The following is a 12,242-nucleotide window of genomic DNA, read 5'->3' on the forward strand; positions in this document are numbered from 1 at the left end:
CCTCTTGCTTCAGGTGATGGCGGGGCAGGTTCAAGAGTGTTTGCTGGCGCTCCAGTCTTCGGCACGCAGTCGCTGAATGGCGAAAGTGGCCAGAAATTTTTCGGGCCACCCAAAGCGTCTTCTGCACGCCCCTGTCGCTTTTCAGAAAATTCTGCACCACCAAGTTTATTGTGTGAGCAAAACATGGGACGTGCTGGAATTTGCCCAGATGTAATGCCCGCACAATATTGGTGGCGTTGTCAGATATCACAAATCCCCAGGAGAGTCTAAGTGGGGTAAGCCACTGGGCGATGATTTCCCTCAGTTTCTCTAAGAGGTTGTCGGCGGTGTGCCTCTTACTGAAACCGGTGATACACAGCGTAGCCTGCCTTGTAACGAGCTGGCGTTTCTGAGATGCTGCTACTGGTGACGCTGCTGCTGTTGCTGCGTAAGGTGATACATCTACCCAGTGGGCTGTCACAGTCATATAGTCCTTAGTCTGCCCTGTTCCACTTGTCCACATGTCCGTGGTTAAGTGGACATTGTGTACAACGGCATTTTTCAGGACACTGAGGACACTTTTTCTGACGTTTCTGTACAGTCTCGGTATCGCCTGCCTAGTGAAGTGGAATCTAGACGGGATTTGGAACCGGGGACACACTACCTCCATCAATTGTCTAAATCCCACTGCACTAATGGCGGATACCGGACGCACGTCTAACACCAACATAGCAGTCAAGGCCTCAGTTATACGTTTTGCTTCAGGATGACTGCTGTCGTACTTCATCCTCCTCGCTAAGGACTGTTGGAGGGTCAATTGTTTAGTAAAAGTAGTGGTGTTCCTACTTCCTCTCTGGGATGATGAACGACTCCCAGCAGCAGCAGCAACAGCAGCAGCGGCAGCAGTAGGCGTAGCAATGCAGGATCCTCCAGAGGAATCCCGGATAGGAGAGTCAGTCATGCCAGTGATATGGCCTGCAGGACTACTTCCGATCCTGACTAAGGAGGAAATTGACGAGGAGGGAGTTGACGGTGTGGTTTGCAGGCGCTTGGATACAACAGGACAACGGGATTTAGGTGTCCCTGGACTGCTTACGGTCTGAGCCAAAGTTTCTGAACTTGACAGTAACTTTTTATGAACGCGCTGCAGGTGCCGTATAAGGGAGGATGTTCCTAGGTGGTTGACGTCCCTACCCCTACTTATTTCACCTTTACATATGGTACATATGGCAAGACAGTTGTTGTCCGGATTTGGATAGAAATATTGCCAGACCAAAGAGGTGGAATGTTTGGTCTTCTGCCCAGGCATGACCGTGATGGGCTTTTTCATCCCACGGACAACAACTGTCTCCCCCGGAGCCTGATTTAAACAAACCACATCACCATCAGAATCCTCCTCGCCAACTTCCTCCTCAGCGCCAGCTACACCAGTATCCTCATCCTGTTGTACTTCAACAGTGACATCTTCAATTTGCATATCAGCAAGTGGACTGTGGGTGCTCCTTTCAGCACTTGCAGGGGGCGTGCAAATGGTGGAAAGAGCCACCTCTTCCCGTCCAGTGCTGGGAAGGTCAGGCATCGCAACCACCACCACACTTGGACTCTCTTTGGGGATTTGTGATATCTTCTTAGAAAGCACAGTTCTTCGCTGTGCTTTTGCCAGCTTAACTCTTTTGATTTTTTTAGTGGGAGGAGTGCTTCCATCGTCATGTGAAGCTGAACCACTAGTCATGAACATACTAGGGATCGACCTTAGCCGTTCCTTGCCACTCCGTGTCGTAAATGGCATATTGGCAAGTTTACGTTTCTCTTCAGCTGATTTAAATGTCTTTTTCAAGGTCATTTTCCTGAACTTTGCCATTTGGGATTGTATGTGCCCTCTACTATGACATTGGGCATCGGCCTTGGCAGAGAACGTTGATGGCATGTTATCGTCTATGTCATGACTAGTGGCAGCAGCTTCAGCACTAGGAGGAAGTGGTTCTTGATCTTTCTCTATTTTATTTTTATCGGAGAAAGTTTGGTCCTCCATTTATGTTATATCGATTTGATATATACGTGCGGCTAAACACAGAAAATAAATTTTTTTTTGGTTCGGACTGGAGTGTACTTTGTGGGTTACAGCACCCTTTAACGGTCAAGCCAGCCGGCCCTTTACTTATGACACAGGCGCACTCTTGGCACTACTTTGTTGATGCACGTGCGGCTACTGCGCACACAATTCACAAACACAGAAAATAATTTTTTTTTGGTTTGGACTGGAGTGTACTTTGGGGGTTACAGCACCCTTTAACGGTCAAGCCAGCCGGCCCTTTACTTATGACACAGGCGCACGCTTGGCACTACTTTGTTGATGCACGTGCGGCTACTGCGCACACAATTCACAAACACAGAAAATAATTTTTTTTTGGTTTGGACTGGAGTGTACTTTCGGGGGTTACAGCACCCTTTAACGGTCAAGCCAGCCGGCCCTTTACTTATGACACAGGCGCACGCTTGGCACTACTTTGTTGATGCACGTGCGGCTACTGCGCACACAATTCACAAACACAGAAAATAATTTTTTTTTAGGTTTGGACTGGAGTGTACTTTCGGGGGTTACAGCACCCTTAACGGTCAAGCCAGCCGGCCCTTTACTTATGACACAGGCGCACGCTTGGCACTACTTTGTTGATGCACGTGCGGCTACTGCGCACACAATTCACAAACACAGAAAATAATTTTTTTTTTGGTTTGGACTGGAGTGTACTTTCGGGGGTTACAGCACCCTTAACGGTCAAGCCAGCCGGCCCTTTACTTATGACACAGGCGCACGCTTGGCACTACTTTGTTGATGCACGTGCGGCTACTGCGCACACAATTCACAAACACAGAAAATAATTTTTTTTTTGGTTTGGACTGGAGTGTACTTTCGGGAGTTACAGCACCCTTAACGGTCAAGCCAGCCGGCCCTTTACTTATGACACAGGCGCACGCTTGGCACTACTTTGTTGATGCACGTGCGGCTACTGCGCACACAATTCACAAACACAGAAAATAATTTTTTTTTGGTTTGGACTGGAGTGTACTTTCAGGGGTTACAGCACCCTTTAACGGTCAAGCCAGCCGGCCCTTTACTTATGACACAGGCGCACGCTTGGCACTACTTTGTTGATGCACGTGCGGCTACTGCGCACACAATTCACAAACACAGAAAATAATTTTTTTTTGGTTTGGACTGGAGTGTACTTTCGGGGGTTACAGCACCCTTTAACGGTCAAGCCAGCCGGCCCTTTACTTATGACACAGGCGCACTCTTGGCACTACTTTGTTGATGCACGTGCGGCTACTGCGCACACAATTCACAAACACAGAAAATAATTTTTTTTTAGGTTTGGACTGGAGTGTACTTTCGGGGGTTACAGCACCCTTAACGGTCAAGCCAGCCGGCCCTTTACTTATGACACAGGCGCACGCTTGGCACTACTTTGTTGATGCACGTGCGGCTACTGCGCACACAATTCACAACCACAGAAAATAATTTTTTTTTGGTTTGGACTGGAGTGTACTTTCGGGGGTTACAGCACCCTTTAACGGTCAAGCCAGCCGGCCCTTTACTTATGACACAGGCGCACGCTTGGCACTACTTTGTTGATGCACGTGCGGCTACTGCGCACACAATTCACAAACACAGAAAATAATTTTTTTTTAGGTTTGGACTGGAGTGTACTTTCGGGGGTTACAGCACCCTTAACGGTCAAGCCAGCCGGCCCTTTACTTATGACACAGGCGCACGCTTGGCACTACTTTGTTGATGCACGTGCGGCTACTGCGCACACAATTCACAAACACAGAAAATAATTTTTTTTTTGGTTTGGACTGGAGTGTACTTTCGGGGGTTACAGCACCCTTAACGGTCAAGCCAGCCGGCCCTTTACTTATGACACAGGCGCACGCTTGGCACTACTTTGTTGATGCACGTGCGGCTACTGCGCACACAATTCACAAACACAGAAAATAATTTTTTTTTTGGTTTGGACTGGAGTGTACTTTCGGGGGTTACAGCACCCTTAACGGTCAAGCCAGCCGGCCCTTTACTTATGACACAGGCGAACGCTTGACACTACTTTGTTGATGCACGTGCGGCTACTGCGCACACAATTCACAAACACAGAAAATAATTTTTTTTTGGTTTGGACTGGAGTGTACTTTCAGGGGTTACAGCACCCTTTAACGGTCAAGCCAGCCGGCCCTTTACTTATGACACAGGCGCACGCTTGGCACTACTTTGTTGATGCACGTGCGGCTACTGCGCACACAATTCACAAACACAGAAAATAATTTTTTTTTGGTTTGGACTGGAGTGTACTTTCGGGGGTTACAGCACCCTTTAACGGTCAAGCCAGCCGGCCCTTTACTTATGACACAGGGGCACTCTTGGCACTACTTTGTTGATGCACGTGCGGCTACTGCGCACACAATTCACAAACACAGAAAATAATTTTTTTTTAGGTTTGGACTGGAGTGTACTTTCGGGGGTTACAGCACCCTTAACGGTCAAGCCAGCCGGCCCTTTACTTATGACACAGGCGCACGCTTGGCACTACTTTGTTGATGCACGTGCGGCTACTGCGCACACAATTCACAAACACAGAAAATAATTTTTTTTTGGTTTGGACTGGAGTGTACTTTCGGGGGTTACAGCACCCTTTAACGGTCAAGCCAGCCGGCCCTTTACTTATGACACAGGCGCACGCTTGGCACTACTTTGTTGATGCACGTGCGGCTACTGCGCACACACTTCACAAACACAGAAAATAATTTTTTTTTAGGTTTGGACTGGAGTGTACTTTCGGGGGTTACAGCACCCTTAACGGTCAAGCCAGCCGGCCCTTTACTTATGACACGGGCGCACGCTTGGCACTACTTTGTTGATGCACGTGCGGCTACTGCGCACACAATTCACAAACACAGAAAATAATTTTTTTTTTGGTTTGGACTGGAGTGTACTTTCGGGGGTTACAGCACCCTTAACGGTCAAGCCAGCCGGCCCTTTACTTATGACACAGGCGAACGCTTGACACTACTTTGTTGATGCACGTGCGGCTACTGCGCACACAATTCACAAACACAGAAAATAATTTTTTTTTGGTTTGGACTGGAGTGTACTTTCAGGGGTTACAGCACCCTTTAACGGTCAAGCCAGCCGGCCCTTTACTTATGACACAGGCGCACGCTTGGCACTACTTTGTTGATGCACGTGCGGCTACTGCGCACACAATTCACAAACACAGAAAATAATTTTTTTTTGGTTTGGACTGGAGTGTACTTTCGGGGGTTACAGCACCCTTTAACGGTCAAGCCAGCCGGCCCTTTACTTATGACACAGGGGCACTCTTGGCACTACTTTGTTGATGCACGTGCGGCTACTGCGCACACAATTCACAAACACAGAAAATAATTTTTTTTTAGGTTTGGACTGGAGTGTACTTTCGGGGGTTACAGCACCCTTAACGGTCAAGCCAGCCGGCCCTTTACTTATGACACAGGCGCACGCTTGGCACTACTTTGTTGATGCACGTGCGGCTACTGCGCACACAATTCACAAACACAGAAAATAATTTTTTTTTAGGTTTGGACTGGAGTGTACTTTCGGGGGTTACAGCACCCTTAACGGTCAAGCCAGCCGGCCCTTTACTTATGACACAGGCGCACGCTTGGCACTACTTTGTTGATGCACGTGCGGCTACTGCGCACACAATTCACAAACACAGAAAATAATTTTTTTTTTGGTTTGGACTGGAGTGTACTTTCGGGGGTTACAGCACCCTTAACGGTCAAGCCAGCTGGCCCTTTACTTATGACACAGGCGCACGCTTGGCACTACTTTGTTGATGCACGTGCGGCTACTGCGCACACAATTCACAAACACAGAAAATATATTATTTTTTTAGCACTTGGGGGGAGCACCCCTGATGGACAGAGCACCCCCTGGACAACACTACAGCACCCCTTTAGGACTGGGACACTGCACAGGACTTTGGAACTGACTGCACAACACAGTCCAGCCAGCCCCTATGGACTTTGAAGTAGTGGACACAGCCCCTATTAACAACAGCAGCACAGCACAACACAGCCAGCCCCTATGGACTTTGAAGTAGTGGACAACAGCAGCACTACACTACACTACACTACACAGCACTAACTCCCACCCTCCCTCTTCACTGTCCACAGCCGAGTGAGAAAATGGCGCCGACGCGGGTACCTTATATAGGATCCAAAACCCGCGAGACTCGGAAGGCGGGATGATGACGTTTTGCCTCGATGTCAGATCCGAGTCAGGCGGGAAAAGTCGAGCCTGACTCGGATCGGACTCAGATCGGGGGGGCTCGGGGGGGTTCGGATTTCAGAAATCCGAACCCGCTCACCCCTAGTCCTAATAGGTCCTAATGTACTGCACACCCCCCCAAGTCCTGTTAGCCTTCCCAGCTCTGTGCCACTTACCTACTGTAGCCAGCATTCCCTGCCCTGTTCCTCCCCCTCCTCATTAAGGTGCAGTCTTCCCTGCACTGTGCTCCCTCCACCCCCAGGGAGGTCCTGCCTATTTTATCAGTAACGGGACCCACAATTTCTGGCGGCAGCCCTAGCCATGCTGCACAGCCAATCAGAAGATATCGTGTACGAGGTGGTGCAGTTCAATGAAGGACGGAACAAGATATCATTCGGTCATTTATTAAATTGCATGGATGGTCCGGGCCGAAGGAAATTTGTCCTGACCATCTTCCTGATTGCCTGTAGTTGTATTTACACTGCACAACTCATGGGTTAAACCTGTTCAAGCTAGTTCCATAGACATCACCATTTAAGCCTGGTCTAGTCTGCTGCATAGACTGTGTGATTGAAATGTGCTCACACACTCTAGACATCAGAGTCACTAGGAATGTAAGGAATGAAAACTAAAGTTCAACATAAAAGTTGAAAAAATTAGCCACAGTTATACAAGCCATACAGCCTATCAGTGGTGAAAGGTGATGCTGATAAATTTGTATATATGTACAGTATGTTTCGGATGCTACTGGTAAACTATGAAAGATAGAAACTGATTTGGGCCTGACAGAAAAATAATTATTAAAACAAACCTTCCATTTTTCCATGAAATCAGTTAATGTACTCATCATATTAGGGATGAGCGGTTCGGATTCTGTGGAATCCAAACCGCTCTGAACAGCGGGGATCCAAGTCCACCCAAGCCGCGGCTCGGGTGTTCCCGCCTGACTCGGATCCCACTGCGAGGCCGAACGTCATCCTCCTGATGTCAGATTCTCGTGAGAGTTCACCTCTACATAAGGCGCCGAGACTGGTGACTCGGCCCCATTTCACTCCCACGCTCCGTACGCTGTGCACTGCTCTGCTGATACTCACTGGCTGTGCACAGGGACTCATAAGTGGATGTGCTGGCAAAGTGACTGTGTAAGGGGGCACACTGCACGCTGATGTATGCTGTGCTATACTCTGCTGATTAAGTGGCTGTGTCCAGAGACTCACAAGTGGATGTGTTGGCAAAGTGACTGTGTAAAGGGGCACACTGCACGCTGATGTATGTTGCGCTATAATCTGCTGATTAAGTGGCTGTGTCCAGAGATTCACAAGTAGCTGTGCTGGTACAGTGACTGTATAGGGGACACACTGCATGCTAATATATGCTGCGCTATACTCTGCTGATTAAAGTGACTGTGTCCAGACTTACAAGTGGCTGTGCTAGCAAAGTGACTGTGTATAGGGGGCACACTGCACACTGATATATGCTGTGCTATACTCTGCTGATTAAAGTGTTGAGACTCACAAGTGGCTGTGTGTACAAAATGAAAAAAGTTTAAAAAGTAAACTAAACTTTCAAGAAAGTCCAAAGTTTAAAAAGAAAAAAAAAACAAAAACTTATTTTTTGGTGCTGTACCCCACTGTGTATACAGGCACCGTGACTCCTTGGGCCATAGCCCTCTGTGTATACAAGCACTGTAACTCCTTGGGCCTTAGCCCTTTGTGTATACAAGCACTGTAACTCCTTGGGCCTTAGCCGACTGAATATACAAGCACTGTGACTCCTAGGGCAGTAGCCCACTGTGTATACAAGTACTGTGACTCTGCTGGCCGTACCCCACTGGGTGGGTGGAAGGGCCCAATGACAATTACATCCTGTACTACCTTTCATTTCTGCCACTGCTGTGTGGCAATGTTTCATAAATGTGCTTTAAACTGCGGTGTCTGTGCCGCTGCTCTGTCGCCTAGTAACCAGTCAGCTCACTGCAGCCTTTGGCCAATAATGGTGAAAACAATTTTATAAGCTGTGAGGTGGTCTTAATTGATTGTAAATGACTGGACGTGTTATTGAGGTTAATAATACTCTAGGAACAAAAAAAAAGCCCAAATTAGTGTATGTGATTTTAGCTTTTTTTTTGTAAATTTTTGTAAAAAATCCAAATCCAAAGCCAATCACGGCAGGTTTGGCAAATCCAAATCCAAATCCAAAGCCAGACGGCGAATCAGAGCCAAATCCAAATCCAGCAAAAATTGTTCGGCGCACATCTTTACATTATATACAGCGGTGCTATGCAAGTTGTGAGCCCTGTACAATTTTCATAATTTTTGCATAAATGTGACTTTAAATGTGTTGAGATCTTCATATGTCATAAAAATAGATGAAGAAAACCAAATAAAGCAAATAACACACAAAAGCATATAATTTTTCATTCTTTTATTGATCAGCATAATACAATAATAAAAGCATTTGCCAAAAAAGCATGTTAACCTCTAGGATTCAGTAACTGCAGCAAGGATTTCAGGGCCTGATTCAGAGCCGCTCGTAAGCAGCCGCTCGTTCGCTCCGAGCGATGTTCGCACATCTGCGCATGCGTATGAGTCATAATGCGCATGCGCCAACCAGTCATTGCGGTCGGAAATCGAGCGCTCGCAAAATAGTGAATGCCTGCTAATTTGAGTGACAGGATGAGGCTGTGGGTGGTAACAGGGGAAGGTGCTTGAAAACGGGGAGTGGTGATCCGAACGCAGGCGTGCCAAAAGGTCAAAACGGGCGTTTTAAGGGTGTGCATAATTAACAAAGCAGCGTCATCGACCACGTCACTTGGTTGTTTCTTAGCCTGAACTGTTCGCATGATTGCGGTAGCAAAATCCTACCACAAGCACTGCAAGCAGTTCAGATGCCTTTCGATGTACTCAATTAATCTAATAAATAGCGGAGATGACGTGTGATTCGAACGGCAAAGGGGCGTCTTTACAAAATAGCGAGCGCATGTTTCGTTCGCTCGCTCAGACATAGAGGCGTCAACAGACCGCAAAGAGCGAGCGCTCAATTTAAATAGCTGGCCCCTTTTCTGAACGAGCGAGCGCAAATAGCGTCCGGCTCTGAATCAGGCCCTCAGTCAAATGTTTAAAGAACTGCTTCAGCTCATGTATGTTGGTGGATTGTCTGGCATGAACACCACACTTCAGGCCTGCCACAACATTTCTACTGGGTCTGGAATTTGATTTGGCCATTAAAAAAAAGAAAAGATTCTTCTGCTTCTCAATCAGTTTTTGCTGCAACATCCATGTTCTGTTGAGCTTCATTTCACAGACGAATTACCTGACATTCTCTGGTAAAATGTATCCAGAAATCATAGTTTCATCAATGAATAAAAGCAGTGCAGTTTCTAGATGATATGACTCCCAGTGTGAACAGTCAAAATATGCCCTATCCCCACCCTGGTTATTTTTCAAAAAGATAGTACGTTCGCATGCGTCGAAGGTGCGCACGCTTCTGAAAAGGGGGCGTTGGTTCACAACAAGGGGTATGGCCTCAAAAAGGACAAAATGGGTCCTGCGCACGTGCAGATTCTCGATAATCAGGAATCTGCGTTCAGCGGTGCACGCTGACTCGGGCCCCATGTGTATATTTAAGGGACTACAATATCCATCGACATAAAGTTATCCCTAATGATGACACCAGGGCCAGTGGTAGAGCACAGCATTCACTTTGAACATTTTATATAGATATATACTATGTGGAAAGGTTTCTAACCACAATAATATCTATAATAACTAGGGGTGAGCGGGTTCGGATTTCTGAAATCCGAACCCCGCCGACCCCCCCGATCCAAGGCCGATCCGAGTCAGGCTCGACTTTTCCCGTCTGACTCGGATCTGAAATCGAGCCAAAAGTCATCATCCCGCCTTCCGGGTCTCGCGGGTTTTGGGATCTATATAAGGTACCCGCATCAGCGCCATTTTCTCACTCGGCTGTGGACAGTGAAGAGGGAGGGTGGGAGTTAGGGTTGGCTGGGCTGTGTAGTGTAGTGTAGTGCAGTGTAGTGTTGTGCTGTGCTGTGCTGCGCTGCTGTTGTCAATAGGGGCTGTGTCCACTCCTCCAAAGTCCATAGGGGCTGGCTGTGTTGTGCTGTGCTGCTGTTGTCCATAGGGGCTGTGTCCACTCCTCAAAAGTCCATAGGGGCTGGCTGTGTTGTGCTGTGCTGCTGTTGTCCATAGGGGCTGTGTCCACTCCTCCAAAGTCCATAGGGGCTGGCTGGACTGTGTTGTGGAGTCAGTTGTCCATAGGGGCTGGGTCCACTCCAAAGTCCTGTGCAGTGTCCCAGTCCTAAAGGGGTGCTGTAGTGTTGTCCAGGGGGTGCTCTGTCCATCAGGGGTGCTCCCCCCAAGTGCAAAAAAATTAATATTTTTTCTGTGTTTGTGAATTGTGTGCGCAGTAGCCGCACGTGCATCAACAAAGTAGCGCCAAGCGTGCGCCTGTGTCATGAGGAAAGGGCCGGCTGGCTCGTCCGTTAAAGGGTGCTGTAACCCCCAAAGAGCACTCCAAATAATTATAATATATATTTTTTTCTGTGTTTGTGAATTGTGTACGCAGTAGCTGCACGTGCATCAACAAAGTAGCGGCAAGCGTGCGCCTGTGTCATAAGTAAAGGGCCGGCTGGCTTGACCGTTAAAAGGTGCTGTAACCCCCAAAGTGCACTCCAAACAAAATAAAAAAATATTTTCTATGTTTGTGAATTGTGTGCACTGTGGCTGCACGTGCATCAACAAAGGAGCAGCGCCAAGCGTGCGCCTGTGTCCCATAAGTAAACGGCCGGCTGGCTTGTCTGTTAAAGGGTGCTGTAACCCCCAAAGTGCACTCCAAAAAAAATAAAAATATATATTTTTTGTGTTTGTGAATTGTGTGCACAGTAGCCGCACGTGCATCAACAAAGTAGCGCCAAGCGTGCGCCTGTGATATAAGTAAAGGGCCGGCTGGCTCGTCTGTTAAAGGGTGGTGTAACCCCCAAAGTGCACTCCAAACAAAATAAAAAATTATTTTCTGTGTTTGTGAATTGTGTGCACTGTGGCTGCACGTGCATCATCAAAGGAGCAGCGCTGAGCATGCGCCTGTGTCCCATAAGTAAAGGGCCGGCTGGCTTGTCCATTAAAGGGTGCTGTAACCCCCAAAGTGCACTCCAAAAAAAAAAATATATATATTTTTTTGTGTTTGTGAATTGTTTGCACAGTAGCCGCACGTGCATCAACAAAGTAGCGCCAAGCGTGCGCCTGTGTCATAAGTAAAGGGCCGGCTGGCTCGTCTGTTAAAGGGTGGTGTAACCCCCAAAGTGCACTCCAAACAAAATAAAAAATTATTTTCTGTGTTTGTGAATTGTGTGCGCTGTACGTGCATCCTCAAAGCAGCAGTGCCAAGCGTGCATCTGTGTGCTAGAAGGGTGGTGTAACTCCACAAAAAATAAAAAAATATTTTTTTTCTGTCTTAGTGAATTGTGTGCACTGTAGCTGCACGGGCATCAACAAAGGAGCAGCTCCAAGTGTGCGCCTGTGTCCCACAAGTAAAGAGCCAGCTGGCTCATTTCTTAAAGGGTGGTGTAACCCACAAAGTGCACTAGTCTCCAACAAAAATAAAAATTATTTTCTGTGTTTGTGTGCGCCTTAGCCGCACGTATATATCAATATAACATAAATGGAGGACCAAACTTTCTCCGATAAAAATAAAATAGGGAAAGATCAAGAACCACTTCCTCCTAGTGCTGAAGCTGCTGCCACTAGTCATGACATAGACGATAACATGCCATCAACGTCGTCTGCCAAGGCTGATGCCCAATGTCATAGTAGAGGGCACATACAATCCCAAATGACAAAGTTCAGGAAAATGACCTTAAAAAAAACATTTAAATCATCTGAGGAGAAACTTAAACTTGCCAATATGCCATTTACGACATGGAGTGGCAAGGAACAGC

Source organism: Taudactylus pleione, unplaced genomic scaffold (assembly GCF_031769625.1).
Source record: "Taudactylus pleione unplaced genomic scaffold, aTauple2 ptg000006l, whole genome shotgun sequence".
Classification (NCBI taxonomy): Eukaryota; Metazoa; Chordata; class Amphibia; order Anura; family Myobatrachidae; genus Taudactylus; species Taudactylus pleione.